Here is a 12,562-nt window from a genome sequence, read left to right as displayed (position 1 = left end):
TGTACAATGTGTGTTATTATTATTATTATTATTTATATATCGCTGTCATACTCCGCAGCGCTGTACAATGTGTGTTATTATTATTTATATATCGCCGTCATACTCCGCAGCGCTGTACAATGTGTGTTATTATTATTATTTATATATCGCCGTCATACTCCGCAGCGCTGTACAATGTGTTATTATTATTTATATATCGCCGTCATACTCCGCAGCGCTGTACAATGTGTGTTATTATTATTTATATATCGCCGTCATACTCCGCAGCGCTGTACAATGTGTGTTATTATTATTTATATATCGCCGTCATACTCCGCAGCGCTGTACAATGTGTGTTATTATTATTTATATATCGCCGTCATACTCCGCAGCGCTGTACAATGTGTATTATTATTTATATATCGCCGTCATACTCCGCAGCGCTGTACAATGTGTGTTATTATTTATATATCGCCGTCATACTCCGCAGCGCTGTACAATGTGTGTTATTATTATTAATATATCGCCGTCATACTCCGCAGCGCTGTACAATGTGTGTTATTATTTATATATCGCCGTCATACTCCGCAGCGCTGTACAATGTGTGTTATTATTATTAATATATCGCCGTCATACTCCGCAGCGCTGTACAATGTGTTATTATTATTTATATATCGCCGTCATACTCCGCAGCGCTGTACAATGTGTTATTATTATTTATATATCGCCGTCATACTCCGCAGCGCTGTACAATGTGTGTTGTTATTATTATTTATATATCACCGTCATACTCCGCAGCGCTGTACAATGTGTTATTATTATTTATATATCGCCGTCATACTCCGCAGCGCTGTACAATGTGTGTTATTATTATTTATATATCGCCGTCATACTCCGCAGCGCTGTACAATGTGTATTATTATTTATATATCGCCGTCATACTCCGCAGCGCTGTACAATGTGTTATTATTATTTATATATCGCCGTCATACTCCGCAGCGCTGTACAATGTGTGTTATTATTATTTATATATCGCCGTCATACTCCGCAGCGCTGTACAATGTGTGTTATTATTATTTATATATCGCCGTCATACTCCGCAGCGCTGTACAATGTGTGTTATTATTATTTATATATCGCCGTCATACTCCGCAGCGCTGTACAATGTGTTATTATTATTTATATATCGCCGTCATACTCCGCAGCGCTGTACAATGTGTTATTATTATTTATATATCGCCGTCATACTCCGCAGCGCTGTACAATGTGTGTTGTTATTATTATTTATATATCACCGTCATACTCCGCAGCGCTGTACAATGTGTTATTATTATTTATATATCGCCGTCATACTCCGCAGCGCTGTACAATGTGTGTTATTATTATTTATATATCGCCGTCATACTCCGCAGCGCTGTACAATGTGTATTATTATTTATATATCGCCGTCATACTCCGCAGCGCTGTACAATGTGTGTTATTATTATTTATATATCGCCGTCATACTCCGCAGCGCTGTACAATGTGTGTTATTATTTATATATCGCCGTCATACTCCGCAGCGCTGTACAATGTGTGTTATTATTATTAATATATCGCCGTCATACTCCGCAGCGCTGTACAATGTGTTATTATTATTTATATATCGCCGTCATACTCCGCAGCGCTGTACAATGTGTTATTATTATTTATATATCGCCGTCATACTCCGCAGCGCTGTACAATGTGTATTATTATTTATATATCGCCGTCATACTCCGCAGCGCTGTACAATGTGTTATTATTATTATTTATATATCGCCGTCATACTCCGCAGCGCTGTACAATGTGTGTTATTATTATTTATATATCGCCGTCATACTCCGCAGTGCTGTACAATGTGTGTTATTATTTATATATCGCCGTCATACTCCGCAGCGCTGTACAATGTGTGTTATTATTATTTATATATCGCCGTCATACTCCGCAGCGCTGTACAATGTGTGTTATAATTATTTATATATCGCCGTCATACTCCGCAGCGATGTACAATGTGTTATTATTATTATTATTATTTATATATCGCCGTCATACTCCGCAGCGCTGTACAATGTGTGTTATTATTATTATTATTATTATTTATATATCGCCGTCATACTCCGCAGCGTTGTACAATGTGTGTTATTATTATTCATATATCACCGTCATACTCCGCAGCGATGTACAATGTGTGTTATTATTATTTATATATCGCCGTCATACTCCGCAGCGCTGTACAATGTGTGTTATAATTATTTATATATCGCCGTCATACTCCGCAGCGATGTACAATGTGTATTATTATTTATATATCGCCGTCATACTCCGCAGCGCTGTACAATGTGTTATTATTATTATTTATATATCGCCTTCATACTCCGCAGCGCTGTACAATGTGTTATTATTTATATATCGCCGTCATACTCCGCAGCGCTGTACAATGTGTGTTATTATTATTTATATATCGCCGTCATACTCCGCAGCGCTGTACAATGTGTTATTATTATTTATATATCGCCGTCATACTCCGCAGCGCTGTACAATGTGTTATTATTATTTATATATCGCCGTCATACTCCGCAGCGCTGTACAATGTGTTATTATTATTTATATATCGCCGTCATACTCTGCAGCGCTGTACAATGTGTGTTATTATTATTATTTATATATCGCCGTCATACTCCGCCGCGCTGTACAATGTGTTTTATTATTATTATTTATATATCGCCGTCATACTCCGCAGCGCTGTACAATGTGTGTTACTATTATTTATATATCGCCGTCATACTCCCCAGCGCTGTACAATGTGTGTTACTATTATTTATATATCGCCGTCATACTCCGCAGCGCTGTACAATGTGTGTTATTATTATTATTTATATATCGCCGTCATACTCCGCAGCGTTGTACAATGTGTGTTATTATTATTATTTATATATCGCCGTCATACTCCGCAGCGCTGTACAATGTGTGTTATTATTATTTATATATCGCCGTCATACTCCGCAGCGCTGTACAATGTGTGTTATTATTATTTATATATCGCCATCATACTCCGCAGCGCTGTACAATGTGTGTTATTATTATTTATATATCGCCGTCATACTCCGCAGCGCTGTACAATGTGTGTTATTATTATTATTTATATATCGCCATCATACTCCGCAGCGCTGTACAATGTGTGTTATTATTATTATTTATATATCGCCGTCATACTCCGCAGCGCTGTACAATGTGTTATTATTATTATTTATATATCGCCGTCATACTCGGCAGCGCTGTACAATGTGTGTTATTATTTATATATCGCTCTCATACTCCGCAGCGCTGTACAATGTGTTATTATTATTATTTATATATCGCCATCATACTCGGCAGCGCTGTACAATGTGTGTTATTATTATTTATATATCGCAGTCATACTCCGCAGTGCTGTACAATGTGTATTATTATTTATATATCGCCGTCATACTCCGCAGCGCTGTACAATGTGTGTTATTATTATTATTTATATATCGCCATCATACTCCGCAGCGCTGTACAATGTGTGTTATTATTATTTATATATCGCCGTCATACTCCGCAGCGCTGTACAATGTGTGTTATTTATTTATAAATCGCCGTCATACTCCTCAGCGCTGTACAATGTGTTATTATTATTATTTATATATCGCCGTCATACTCCGCAGCGTTGTACAATGTGTTATTATTATTATTATTTATATATCGCCGTCATACTCCGCAGCGTTGTACAATGTGTTATTATTATTATTATTTATATATCGCCGTCATACTCCGCAGCGTTGTACAATGTGTTATTATTATTATTATTTATATATCGCCGTCATACTCCGCAGCGTTGTACAATGTGTGTTATTATTATTATTTATATATCGCCGTCATACTCCGCAGCGCTGTACAATGTGTATTATTATTTATATATCGCCGTCATACTCCGCAGCGCTGTACAATGTGTTATTATTATTATTTATATATCGCCGTCATACTCCGCAGCGCTGTACAATGTGTATTATTATTTATATATCGCCATCATACTCCGCAGCGCTGTACAATGTGTGTTATTATTATTATTATTTATATGTCGGACTCTTCAGTATTAACCCCTCACACGACCTGTGCGAAAAATACACGGATTGGTGAAAAAGGGCAGGAAATTATTGCTAGCGATGACTTTGGAAGTGATTGGTGGTCAAATAGCTGCATGTAAAGCGACCAATCGTTGCTGACGAAACACTTTGGATTCACTGCTTTACAGAAATATGTACTTTAACCCCATAAGGACCAGGCTGTGTTTTACCTTTTGTACCATTTGAGTCCGAGGCTGTTTTAACCCTTTTGCGGCGCTCGTGTTTGGATGTAGTTTTCTCCTCACTCATTTACTGAACCCACACAAGTTATATGTTGTTTTTTTCAGGACAGGAAGGGCTTTCTTCGGATATCATGGTTTTGATCGTATTATCTAAATTCCCATTAACATTCTTTTGTGTTTTTTTATCACTAGAATTGCGCTTCAGGTATGGATTTACAGCTCCTGGTATACGACTCTTTCAAACAAGACCCCAATATGTGTTCAGCATCTCCCGAGTGCAGTGATACCCCCCATGTATGGGTTTGTCGGGTTGTTTGGGAGGTAAAAGTGCACATTTTTTAATCTGGTCCTACTGCCCCCAAGTCCTAATAGGGCCATCGTTGAAGCCGGCTAATTCAATTTACCCCAGCAAACTATATATTTTTGAAAACTAGACACCCAAAGGTACTGCAAACGCTAGTATTTTAACCCTTTCCATGCATGAGATTGTACCACCAGCCTTTGCCACAGTTTGTGGTAGTATTTTTTTTTTTTTGTTTGTTTTTCACACAAATTGTATTTCAGGTATAAATTTATAGCTCCAGGTATCCGTCACTATCAAACAACACCCCTCATGCATGGGTTTGTCTGGTGTTTGGGGTTAAAATGCCACATTTGGGAAGTGCACTCCCCCCCCCCCCCCCCATTTTGGTCAGTCTGTGCCTATGCCCTATCTTTGAGCCCGGCCACTACAATTCACCCCATAAAACCATTCATTTTTTTAGATTAGACACCCCTTGGGTATTTGAAATGCTTTTATTTTAACTCTTTCCATGTCAAGATTTTTTGGAAGATACAGCACTAATTTTAGCACTTGCTCATAATAATAAACTTTATTTTTTATTTTATTCTTTTTGGACTTTTTTTCTACATTTTGCTGGAACTGGATGGTTCCTCTGATGCATAATAATTTTTAAATGTTACCATTTTTTTTAAGCTTTTTTTTTCCACATATTTTTTTTTTTATTTTTTTAATATTTTACTAATCACATAGTGATTAGAAAGCTGGGCTCCATTGACTTGCGTGGTTGCGTGCAGTACTTGTATTCAACCTGCAAGTGGAGCCAGAGTTCTCTAGAGGATCTGGAGACCGTCTAGTGAACTTTTTCAACTTTGTTATTTTTTTTAAAGGGCGGCCGCCATCTTGCGATTGGCGAAATCACTCGCAGTGGCGGTTGTGAATTAGGGGGTGCCAAACAAGCCCAAATGAGTCATAGAGCCACAGACACGCTTCCACCTGTGCCCTGTAATGTGCAGAAAAGCAAAACATCGCCTCTGCATGTATTTCCGTAATCCTCCACGGCGCAGTACAATACGTGTCATTATGAAATATATGACGTTACTGGGGCTGCAGATAGTGTTCCTGAGCCACAAGTCACGTGAATCCTCCCTACATGCCCTAAGAGAAGGTCCACACTCTGCAGAAGAGTATGTAGCAGAATTCCCTAGAAGCGACCATCGGTTTAGTTGTCCGTACAGATCGAAGGTTCCGAGAGAGACGCATGGAAAAAACACAGCATGGATCCCTGCCTATTCGGCCTGCTGCTGAAATGAAACAAGAGGGAGCTATGCAAACGGGACTGGTTCGCGGTCCTCTCTCGGCATCAGAAAAGGCCCAACGTAGACTCAGCCTCTGTCTGTACTGTGGTCAAGCAGGGCACACCGAACGCCCATCAGTGTCTAAATGTAATCCCAGTGAATCTATGTTTCTTGGAGGGGTCTGGCTCCTAAATTTGATCAGACCTGTCTCTTTATAGTGGAGCCTTGAGAAGAACGGCTTTGATGCCATCATCAGTTCTGGGGCCAGCAGCTGCTTCTTGGATGCCACAACTAGTAAAGAAACCCAACAGACCTTCACAGATAAAGAAACATCCAACTTCAACTCGTCAACGGGAGACCAAACCAGTCTGGATCTGTCACCTCAGAGCCTCAATTAATAACATTCGACAGTCAATCTCGCTCATTTGCGCTTATATTGGGACTCCCTTGCTTCGGTAAACACAATCCTCATATTAACGGCTCCACAGGTTCTGTGTCCTTCCATTCCCGAGAGTGTCGTGATATCTGTTATATACGCTAGCTCTGCGCTAATGGGCGCCCTCGCCCCTACAATACCTTCCACCCAAGAGACTTTACAAAAAAACACCTAAAATATATCATTCTTTTCAATAAAAGGGGAACAGAAACCCTTCCTACTCGCCGAACATATCATTGGCCTATCGATTTACTGGAGCTACAGTTCCATTTGGGCGCATATATATATATATCCGTTAGCCGAACCAGAGCTTAGCCCTTATCACGTTTCCAAGAACCTACAGAAAGGGTCTATTGACCATCCTGCTTTCCTGCCGGTGCCAGTATTTTCTATGTCGGAAAAAAAAGAGGGCGCTTGCCAGAACTCAATAAAATACAAAAAAAACCCCTGTACCCACTACCTCTTATTCCAGAACTGATGGGTCGCCTGAAAGCTGCGCATATTTACTCAAAACTGAACGTATAATTTAGTACGCATTCAGGGGGAAGACAAGTGGAAAACAGCATTTAGATTAAGGACATTTTCTAACAATATCTTCCGAGGCATGTTGGACACATTCATTGCAATCTACTTGGATAATATCCTCGTGTATTCTTCCTCCTTGGAAGAACACAGGCATCATATGCAGCTTGTTCTCACTAGATTATGCTAGTTCTAGAAGCTAATACTGTTGACAGTTGGGATACGGATTGTCACCCGACAATATCCAGATGGACCCCCAGAATCCTCCGATGGCCTATTCCGACTACAGCAAAAAAAGATTCAGCAGTTTCTCGGGTTCGCTAACTTTCACCAAACCACTAAGAGCTCTTACCAAAAACACTGCTTGTTTTCAGTACTAAAACGACGCTTTGCTCCTGTCCTGGTTATTCCTGACCCGCTATACATACTTATCCTAGAGGTCGATGCCTCTGAGACTGCAGTAGGAGCGGGTCTACCACAAAGACATGGACTTATGAAAAGTTACACCCTGTATCATTCTCCAAAAAGTTGATTCCAGCTGAAAAAAATGATACCGTAGGAGATCACAAACTTCTAGCCATTAACACAGCCATGGAAGAACCGATCCCAGCCAAACGTTTCTGCCCCAGACAAGCACGAAAGGCTTTGTTTATTATGCGATTCGTGTGGCATATTACAGACCATCTGTCCTGCCTGCACGAGGGACGCAAGACACTAGTATAGGCCACCGAGACAATACTTCCATCTGGTCATCTCCTTGCAAGTATATTAGATGAACTATAAAGCGAGTATGACCTGAATTCTGCCATAGGGGCTGACGCAATCGCATGGACTTTATTATAAGGGGAAACTTGTATACATATGTAATGCCCTTTGACCCAAGATTTTACATCATCTACATGGTCTTCTTACAGCTTCTATCACAAAGTCATCTTTCTGGTGGGCCAAACTTTGTTGTGATGTTACCCCGTACTAAAACCCTACATCAGAACCTGATGGTCATCCTTCAACCTCTACCCATACCATCTCAGCCTTGGGAGGAGGTCACCGTAGACTTCATTGTAGAACTATCCCCCATCTTAAAAAAGTTCCGCGATCATGGTGGTAGTGGACAGACTCACAAAAGTTGCAAATTTCATTCATGGCTCAGGAACAGCTGTAGATGACAGCACACAGTTATTTGTCAAAGACATATTTCGCCCATTTTAAAAGAGTTTAAGAGGTGATCAAGGAGAGCGGTCACAACCGCCACTGCGAGTGATGTTGCCACTTGCAAGATGGCGGCGCGTCCTGTAAAAAGAATAATGTTTAAACACGTTTCCCAGAGGGTCTTTCCAGACCCTCCTGAGAACTCTGGCTCCCCTTGCAGGTTGAATACAGGTACTGCACTCAACCATGCAAGTCAATGGAGCCCATCTTACCAATCACAGTGTGATTAGTAAAATACATTTAAAAATTAAAAATTATTTCCCACTGATGTCACCATCAGGGAAACCTTCAAGTTCCAAATAATTAAAAAAAATATATAAATAAAGGCAAAAAAGCCATAAAATATATATATATATAAAAAATATTTTTATGAGCAAGTCCTAAAATTTGTGCATTATCTTCAAACAGTTCTCGCATGGAAAGAGTTAAAATACTGGCATGTTAAATGCCCATGGGGTGTCTTCTTTAAAAAAATGTACAATTTGATGGGGTGTATTAAATTGACCGGGTTCAACAATGTACCAATGAACACCGGGGAAAGGATGACCACATGTCTAGAAAAATGCACACGTCCCAAATGTGGCCCTTTTCCCCCAAACAGCCAGGGAATACCCTGGGGTGTCTAGTTTTCAAAGATATATGGTTTGATGGGGTAAATTGCATGGGCCGGCTTCAAAGATACCCGAAATAGCACATGGGGGCAGAATCAACAGATTTGGAAAAAAAGGTTTAAAAATAGCAAAGTGCTACTTGTACTCATTGCCCCAATAACGTGCAAAAAACATAAAAACATAAAAACATTGGGTATTTCTAAACTCAGGACAAATAGTAGAATCCATTTAGCAGGTTTTTTCATTAGATTTTATAGATGAGTAAAAGTAAAAGTTTTTCTAAATGTTTCATCATATTTTACACTTTTTTTTATAGTAAATAATATGATGCAATCAAAACAATGTAATCTAAAGAAAGCCCTTCTTGTCCTGAAAAAAAAATAATAATGTGTGTGGGTTCAGTAAACGGGAAAGAATAAAATTACAGCTGAACACGAGCAGCGCAGAAATGTTAAACGGCCATTGTCACGAAGGGTACAAAAAGTAAAATCAGCCTTTGTCTCGAAGGGGTTAAAGAAGTGGACGAAGGCGAGGTACACAGCTACACATTTTCATCCAAATTAGCGTTCTCTTTCACGCCCTCTCTCCTTCTCTGCTGACCGCTTCCGTGTCTCGCAGCTCTGCGTCCGTGTCTTGCATCTTCATGCTCTTCTCTTTTCTCTCTTCTTTTCTCTCTTTCTTCTTCCGCATCTCCGTGGATTGGAGGATCGGGAAGGAGATGTCGCCGCAAGTCTCGCTATTTTGCCCTAAGATTACCCCGTGGGAGCTTCCACCAAAATGACGGATCTCCTAAAAATGACTTTTTATTGTGTGTTTTGATCCGTCTCTCCTGTCCGTCACCTGTTATCGGTATCCAGTCCCGCGCAGCTGCTTATTTTATGTATGGAATGGAGCGCTCTGCTATTCTTAGCGGCTATTGTCAAAATATACATTTTTATGGATTTGTGTGATATCAGCGCTGCGGGGGTTAACATCACCCGCGTATTTATTGATTTCATGTGTGGTCGGGGCTGCTGCTGGATTTAGGTATTTTTGGGGGGGGATCTGGTTTTATGTATAGTAGATCATTTACTCCAGTCGTGCAGGGGTTAATAATACTGCCATAATTGTTGGCGCATGTTTCTAACATGTATATTTTGATGATATGATTTTGTATACATGTCAGCTATGCCTAGGACAGGAGGCTGTTTGTCCATCAGTGCCAGCAAGTACAACGAGCAAAGGTGCTAATGTGGGTGGGGCTAAAGACAAGCTCCTCCCACATATCCACTTTCTTGCGGGAAGTGCGAAATATAAATATTCCTGATGGGCTGCCTGCACCGGGGCCAGTCTTTAGGCCATTCATCCATGGGCAGCCGGCCCACTCGCGGAGGTAGTCAAAGTCATGAGTGTGTATGTCTAAATGTGTCTGTGTGTTGGAGTGTGTTTTATCATAAGTGTGTGTAAGCATTTTTTGTATGTGAAAAAAGTTAGAGTAGGTGAGCTGTGGATAATAAATCACTAAATCAATATAAATCAATAAAGAACCCCACCTTTTGATTTTTGTATGTGTCTGTCTGTAACTATGTGTGCCATATGGGGTGATAATGCTAAACTTTAGGGCTGCAACTAACGATTATTTCCATAATCGATTAGTTGGCCGGTTATTTTTTCGATTAATCGGATAAAAATAAATGTAAATCTTTCATTTATTTAAAATAACTGGATGTTAAAAACAAACGCCAGAACAAAAGAATTAAAAAAAACTTTGATAAAAATGCATTTCTTGTTTTTATTTCCCACCCTGCCCCCCAGATATGCACATCTGAGCCCAGGCTTGCCACTCTACCTCCCAGATGTCACATACCCCCAGATATGCCACTCCGCCCTCCCCACATAAGCCTTATATACCCTACATGCCTTATACCCCCTGATATGCCACTGTGCCCTCCCCACATAAGCCTTATATACCCTACATGCCTTATACCCGCTGATATGCCACTATACCCCCTGATATGCCTTATACCCCAGATATGCCTTATACCCCCCAGATATGCCATAGTGCCCTCATAGATTCACAGACTCGTTAGCAGCACACTGACACTATACTTTTATAAATAAATACAGGATTAATCTTCACTGCCCCCAGGATTTAGATTCCCCTTAGTTTGCCCCCCTTTATCTCTAACGGCATCTTAAGTTAACCTTATTAAATTAACTAAATTAACCATAACAACCCCATCAAACATAACTGCCCCTAAATTAACCCTGAAGACCCCATCAACCATAACTGCCCCTAAATTAACCCTGAAGACCCCATCAACCATAACTGCCCCTAAATGAATCGATTTTATCGATTAGTTGTTGCAGCCTTAATATACTTAAACACACATACAGCCACCCTAACACCTCTCACATACATACACACGCATACAGCCACTCTAACACCACACACTAACGCATACACACACACTCTAACACCTCTCACATACATACACACACATACAGCCACTCTAACACCACACACTAATGCATACACACACACTCTAACACCTCTCACCAGTAGCGTACCTAGCGGGGGGCGGTCTGCACCGGGTGCCAACTTGCCGGCACCCCTCCAGAGACGGACAGTAATGTCCGCCGCTGGAGGAGCAGACTCGCAAGGGAGCGGTATCGAAGGTCTTTAACAGACCTCCGGCTCCCTTGAGTGATTTTAAGCCGGTTCAAGGATCTCCCTTAAACCCTGCTTATAATCACTCAAGGGAGCCGGAGGTCTGTTAAAGACCTCCGATACCGCTCCCTTGCGATCCGCGCGGCAACTGCTGCTGTGCGCCGGGGTTTGTTGTCAGATCCCGGCGAACAACACTGAAGCCGCGCCCACCGCTGTCCGTGCCCTCTGAACCGGAAGAAGGCAGAAGAACTGAAGAGGAGGAGCGAAGAGGAGGAAAAGGAGCTGTAAGGAGAAAAGGCATTCAGTGAGAGTGACAGTGAGAGTGGATTGGTATGTGTGGATTGGTATGTGTGTGGATTGGTATATGTGTGGATTGGTATATATGTGTGGATTGGTGTGTGTGTGGATTGGTATATGTGTGGATTGGTGTGTGTGGATTGGTATATGTGTGGATTGGTAAATGTGTGGATTAGTATATGTGTGGATTGGTATATGTGTGGATTAGTATATGTGTGGATTGGTGTATGTGTGGATTGGTATATGTGTGGATTGGTATATGTGTGGATTAGTATATGTGTGGATTGGTGTGTGTGTGGATTGGTATATGTGTGGATTGGTAAATGTGTGGATTAGTATATGTGTGGATTGGTGTGTGTGTGGATTGGTGTGTGTGTGGATTGGTGTGTGTGTGGATTGGTGTGTGTGTGGATTGGTATTTGTGTGGATTGGTATATGTGTGGATTGGTGTGTGTGTGGATTGGTATTTGTGTGGATTGGTATATGTGTGGATTAGTATATGTGTGGATTAGTATATGTGTGGATTGGTGTGTGTGTGGATTGGTATATGTGTGGATTGGTATATGTGTGGATTGGTATGTGTGGATTGGTGTGTGTGTGGATTGGTATATGTGTGGATTGGTATATGTGTGGATTGGTAAATGTGTGGATTAGTATATGTGTGGATTGGTGTGTGTGTGGATTGGTGTGTGTGTGGATTGGTGTGTGTGTGGATTGGTATTTGTGTGGATTGGTATATGTGTGGATTGGTGTGTGTGTGGATTGGTATATGTGTGGATTGGTATATGTGTGGATTGGTGTGTGTGTGGATTGGTGTGTGTGTGGATTGGTATTTGTGTGGATTGGTATATGTGTGGATTGGTGTGTGTGTGGATTGGTATTTGTGTGGATTGGTATATGTGTGGATTGGTGTGTGTGTGGATTGGTGTGTG

This window comes from Sceloporus occidentalis, unplaced genomic scaffold, assembly GCF_023333645.1.
Source record: "Sceloporus occidentalis isolate IW3139 unplaced genomic scaffold, rSceOcc1.0.p SCAF_242, whole genome shotgun sequence".
Taxonomy (NCBI): Eukaryota; Metazoa; Chordata; class Lepidosauria; order Squamata; family Phrynosomatidae; genus Sceloporus; species Sceloporus occidentalis.
The sequence above is the reverse complement of the archived record's forward strand: the minus strand, read 5'-3'. Positions refer to the sequence as shown.